This window comes from Theropithecus gelada, unplaced genomic scaffold, assembly GCF_003255815.1.
Source record: "Theropithecus gelada isolate Dixy unplaced genomic scaffold, Tgel_1.0 HiC_scaffold_15990, whole genome shotgun sequence".
Classification (NCBI taxonomy): Eukaryota; Metazoa; Chordata; class Mammalia; order Primates; family Cercopithecidae; genus Theropithecus; species Theropithecus gelada.
The window spans coordinates 1-6,617 of record NW_020257758.1 but is presented as its reverse complement, the minus strand read 5'-3'; positions in this window follow the sequence as shown (position 1 = coordinate 6,617).

The window sequence follows — 6,617 nt, the reverse complement described above, 5'->3', positions numbered from 1 at the left end:
TTCATTTCCTCTGCATCATGTCTATGCACAGAGGTAAGTAAACAGGAATTTCTCTGTGCTCCCTGTAGAAAATCCCCATCTCAGATTACCTTGGCATCTCCATATGCAGATGCTTGTCAGGGGCCCAGTCGAGGTTGCTTGAATAGAATTGGCTGGGCTCCCTTCGTCTGCTGATGAGATTAAGGAATAATGTAAGATAGGAGCAGTCACACCATTACACTCTATTAGCCTGATTTATGTTGGATCACTGAACCCCCCAACTTAGGTGCCACCCACCATTCTACCCCCTTAGTTACCTACAAACCCACTCTGGCGTAATGGGGTGTATATAGTTTAAAATCTGTTCACAAATTCTTTGAAACCCTCTTGAAAAGGTGGAACCTATTCTCCTCTTCTTGAGTGTGGCTGGACTTAGTGACTTACTGTTAATGAATGGGTGGGGGGAGGAAGCAACATGAGATACTGGGCAATAAAAGATTCTGTGGTTTCCTGTTTGCTTTCTCTCTTGGATTACTCTCTCTGAATGATGCTAGCTTCCTTTGCCTGAGAATCTCTACAAAGAGGAGCATCTGATGAGGAAATGAGAACTCCAGCCAGAAACCAGCAATAAATTGAGGGCTCCTATGAACAATGCATTCTCCAGCCCCAATCAAGCCTTTGGATGACTGCAGCTCCTGCCAACATTTTGATGGCACTTCATGACAGACTTTGAGTCAGAGCCACCGACCTAAGCCACTCCAAAATTCCTGAGCATCAAAAACTTTGAGATAAGCAATGTTTGTTGTTTTAAACTACTACCTCTTAAGATGGTTTTTGATATACCACTAGATTACTAATATAAGGCACTATTATATTCTCAAAAACTTCTAAGAATCTTACCCCAAACCACCAGCTTTATTACTATCAGGGTATCATAACGACAGGTTGTAAGTTTACAACTTGTATTAGTCTAGTTAACAGCTGTGTTAATCAGGTTGGTTAACACTAGCTACTGTAACAAACAAGACCCTCCCCACTCCCCCACCAAATCACAGTGGTTTAACAGAATAAAGGTTCAGTTCTCCTTTGTGAGAAGTCCAGTGTAGCTAAAACATCTGGGCAGATTATAGACCAAGATCACTGAGGGAGGAGGGGGAGGAATGGAAGAATTGACCATCTTTGTCAGAAAAGGACACACATCATCCATGCTCACGCCCTGTTGTTCCAAATCAATTACTGCCACCAACCTAACTACCTGGAAGGCTGCTGGGAAATGTAGGGGAGTCCCAGGAATATTTGACAACTCCTATTGTCACTGCCACACAACCCTATTTGAGTTTTATAATTTAAAAGCCAGAAAATACATGGCTTTAAAGAGATATGTAATCCATGTTTGCGCTTCCTACACCAGCCTGGGGATTAAAACGAGAAGTATATGAATCATAATAAACATTATTCTCCATATTTTATCAATAATTATTATGGCTGCCTGTAGAAAATTCCCATCTCAAATTGCTTTTCCGGGAACCTCCCAGGGAATGTCTCCTGGGCATTTGAGACAAATGTAATCAGATACTACAAGGGGCTGCCTTTTCCTTCTTCTCTCCTTTTGGGCAGTGTCCATTGCTGCACTCTCTGCCACTATCAGCAGAAGTCCACCTGTCAGTGATGAGCAAGCACTGTACTTCCAGCGCAATACAAACAGACTGAGCTCCCTGAGAGGTGGGATGACTGCGTCTCTCTCCCTTGTGTCTTGCTTGGTCCCCTGGAACTGAAAGCTAAGCTTTAAGTAGAAATAGCTCTTCAGAGCTCACACATAAGTCTGTGGTCTGAGTCATTCTCTAAAACAAAGATGGCACTGGGCACTTGCTCCACCACCTGCTCCCACCCACCCTCTGTGACGCATTTCTTCCACCCTCTCCTCTGGCCATCCCTCCACTCATAAGCATCCTATAAGCACCTTTATCACATGTCTTATAAAGAGAAAAGACACCTGAAGAATGGTGGAGTTCATGCTGGTGGATGACACAAGGATGCTATAGTTCTGCATCATTGGTTTTATGGCTACTAGGAATACACTGCCTGACTATTAGAGATCAGAAGCTATTTTAAATTGTGTTGTATTTTTCAGCCTTTCCTCGAACTTGTCCTTATTGAACTTTCCCACCCTTCCCCTCACTTTTCAAGAGATTTTCAAATATATTCATTGAGAATATTGTGACTGTACACCTAACATGTGTATAATTCTGGGACATAGAACTCCCTAAAAGTGTGAACTTCCACCTGAACCCACCTTTTCTTTCATAGGATTTTCCAACCTTCCCCACTGTTTCCTTTCCTAAATAAAAGAATTTGGAAAAAAAGTTATAAAATATTTCTCAGACTTCCTGGAAATTTTATTTAGCATTTTGATAAGTGAAGTGTAAAGAAGTTGAAATATGCAGATCAACTTCCCCTTAAAATACATGAACCCTCCTATGAATGAGGGGAAACGTGCTTTGTGAAACCATGGTTTTGGTTTTGCTGAACCAAAAGCACTTGAAAAAAATAGTTTGAGACATTCAGCAACTCCACACTGTGGCTGGGCTCACCCATCCCTAATTTCAAGGGAAATTAAATCCATCTGTTTCTCATCCATTGAGCCCCAGCTCACCAAAATGCTATTTGGCAAGAGTGATGGGACGACCAGGAAGCTGTGCAGGCTGTTTTTAAGCCATGTTTTTCTCAACTGGGAAGTGGGCTTGGCCAACGTTCTCTTGGATCAGCTCCTTTATCTTCTACATGGTACTCACAAAGTCCTATCAGATTTGAAACTCTCTGAGGCTAACTTATATACATAAGGGTTCTGGCAGGTCAGTGGGTCCAATTCCCTGCCTCAGGGTGGATTTATATCCGAGTCCTTGTGATTCGAGTTTAGTTTTGTCTTCATTGCTCATCTGCTCTTGTGATCTACAACCTTCCCGCTCAGGAAACTAACTCCTCCTTATATCTCTCCTGAAAGCCTCCTGTACTATAGTGGACACTGTTAATGCATCGTGCAGCTCTCCTAGTAGAGCCTTCACTGCGTCTCTGTCCCCATCACTCAACTTCTGCAAGACTTGCTGCAACAAGCTAGCACGTGGAGCTCACAATTCTGAAGCCCTGGGTTGTGTTATCCTTATCCCAGGAGAGGGGTCAGGAGTCTCTCACTCCCGCTTGGTCAAGGAGATGGAAATGTTGACAGGTGATATGGTTTGACTTTGTGTCCTTGCCCAAATCTCATGTGGAATTGTAATTCCCAGTGTTGGAGGAGAGGCCTACTGGGATTAACTGGATCATGGGGGCAGGTTTCCCCCTTGCTGTTCTCGTGCTAGCGAGTGAGTTCTCACTAGACTTGGTTGTTTAAAAGTGTGTAGCACTTCTCTTTTTGCTCTCTTCCTCCTGCTCCTGCCATGTAGGACGTGCTTGCTTCCCCTTCACCTTCTGCCATGATTGAAATTTTCCTGAGGCCTCCCCAGCCATGCTACCTGTCCAGCCTGCAGAACTGTGGGCCAATTAAACCTCTTTTCTTTATAAATTACCCAGTCTCCAGTAGTTCTTTATAGCAGGATGAGAATGGACTAATACGACAGGCCTGCAGGAAGGAACTCCAGAGTCAACTCTACCTTACATCCCACTGACAGCCGTCATGCTTTAGTTTAAATGAATTTCCTTGAGTTGCAAGGATATCTGAACAATGCTCCATATTTCTGATAGTCAGAGATCAAAAAAGCAGAACAAATCCCTAGATGCTCATAGCCTGGTTCTCTCATAGCTCTAGCTCTGACACTAGAGAAATGTATGAGGCTGCTTCTGCTCACCTGTGACTCCCCCAGTGGGAGAATGGAGGGAGGTGGCAAAGTAACGACAGTCAGCATTCTCAGCAAACAATATACAGAGTGGGCACCACCAATGCTGGATTAGTAGGCAAAGGATTATGTGTTTTCAGGGAAGTATGCACAGAGCTGACCACCAACTCCTTGGTAAGCCCTGACACATGGTAAGTGCGCAATCAATATTTGATGTTGAACCAGTAAAGCCCTCCATAAAGTGTGGCAAAGCAGGAGGATTTCCTCACTCAGAGGATTATAATTCCTCTGAGGAGAAGCCACAGAGAACGGTGCTTAAGAGTTTGGGACGCTTAGCTTTGAATCCACCTCGTCTGCTCATCAGCTGGGTGACCTTGGACAAGTCCCATAAACTTTCTGGGCTTTTGTTTTGACATTTGTCAATATGAGATAGTAATAGTACCTGCTTTTGCATTAAGGATTAAATGTGTCAATTCATGTACAGCTGTAAGAATGGTACCCAACACTTAGTGTGTGCTTTGTAAATACCAGATGTGATTGTTATTAGCAACCTCACAGAGTATTAATGTCGTGTCAGGGGAAGTTCTGGGACGTGACACAGCTCTAAAAGAATAAGAGAGGTAATGTTAATCACACCTGAGAAGAGGATTCATAAAATGCTCCTCAGCTTCATCATTTGGGGATTGAATAATTGTAGTCTCAAGCTTCTCTTAAGGGTGGAACTCAGACCATCAGCATGGGTATCACTTGGCAGCTTGTAACAAACGTGGAATCTTAGGAACCATCCCAAATCTGATGGATCAGAATTCCATTTCAACTAGCTGCTGCCCAGTGATTAGCATGCACATTAATTGTAAAATCCAATTTATTGTGGTAAAAGTAAGATAAAGATCTATTTAAATTGTCCTGGTTGTTGTGCTTTGAGTGATGTATAAACCTGTGAATCACCATTGCAACCAAGATTCAGAACATATTCATCGCTCCCAGAGTTTGCTCATGGTCCTTTCAGTCCATTTCTCCCTCCACCCCCGACCCCAGGCAACTTCTGATTAACTTTCTGTGCCTATAGGTTATTTTCAATGTTTAAGAATTTGTATACGTGAAATCATACAGTATGTACTTCTGGTTCATTTTGCTCAGCAGAATGGCTTTAAAGTTCATCATACTGTTTTTCTCATCAGTAGATCATTGATTTTTCTTGTATTCCATTGTATGGGCAGACTACATTTTTTTATCCATTTACCAACTGATATATATATATGATATATATATTTTATATATCTGATATATCTGATACATATGATATATATGATATATGATATATATATACTGATGATATATATATCATATATATCATATATGTATATTTTTGGAGATGGAGTCTTGCTCTGTTGCCCAGGTTGGAGTGTAGTGCCACGATCTTGGCTCATTGCAACCTCTGCTTCCCAGGTTCAAGTATTTTTTCTGCCTCAGCCTCCCCAGTAGCTGGGATTACAGGCGCCCACCACCACGCCCGGCTGTTTTTTTTTGTTTGTTCATTTTTGTTTTTTTTTGTATTTTTAATAGAGATGGGGTTTCACCATGTTGGTCAGGCTGGTCTTGAACTCCTGACCACGTGATCTGCCCATCTTGGCCTCCCAAAGTTCTGGGATTACAGGCATGAGCCACCGTGCCCAGCCACCAATTGGTAAATACTTAGGTGGTTTACAGATATTCTGGCTATTATGAAGGCTTCCGTGAACAATATTGTACAGTTGGCCCTCTGTGTCTCTGTGGGTTCAACCAACCATGGATCAAAAATATAAATAGCAAAACAATAAAAACTAGAATACAACAATAAAAATAATAGGTTTCAAAATCAAATATAGTAAACAACTATTTACATAGCATTTACATTGTATTATGTATTATAAATAATCTAGAAATGGATACGAGAGAATAAGTGTAGGTTATATGCAAATATTATACAATTTGATACAAGGAATTTGAGCATCCTTGGATTTTGGTATCTGAGGGAGATCCTGGAATCAACCCCTTCAGATGCCAGGGGATGACTGTCCAAGTCCTTGAGTGGACAGATCTTCTCTTTTCACTTGGGTAATGCTTAAGAATGGAACATCTGAGTCTTATAATATATATGTTTAACTTTTTAAGAAACTGTCAGTCTTCCACAGCGGTTGTGCTATTTTGTATTCTGTTCAGCAATATGTGAGAGTTCTGTTTGCTCCATGTACTCATGAACAACTGGGCTAGTCTTTTTATTTTCTATTCATTCTAATGGGTGTATTGTGACATCTCATTGTGGTTTTAATTCGCATTTCTACAATGAATAATGTAGAATAATGTATTCATATGTTTACTGGCCATTCATATATCTTCTTTTTGTGAAGAATCTGTTCAAATCTTCTGCCCACAATTTAATTGACTTTTTTCTCTTCTTCTTATTGAGTTACAAGGCTTCTTTATATATTCTGAATATAAGTGCTTTGTCATATGTATACATATATAGTTTTACTCAATGTTGAGGTTTGTCTTTACTTTCTTGTTTCCCTTAGGAAATTTTTAAAATTTTTGATAAAATCCAATGATCATTTTTCTCCTTGTTTATACTACTTATGTCCTCCTATCTAATAAATATTTGCCTACCCCAAAGTCACAAAAATGTGTTTATATGTTTTCCCGAGACGTTTTGTACTTCTAGCTATTACATAATAACAAAACATAATAGAAGTTTTATGCTTTTAGCTTATACATTTAGGTCTACGTTCCGTTTTAATATTTGTGTGTGGTGTGAGGTTCTGTGTAGTGTGT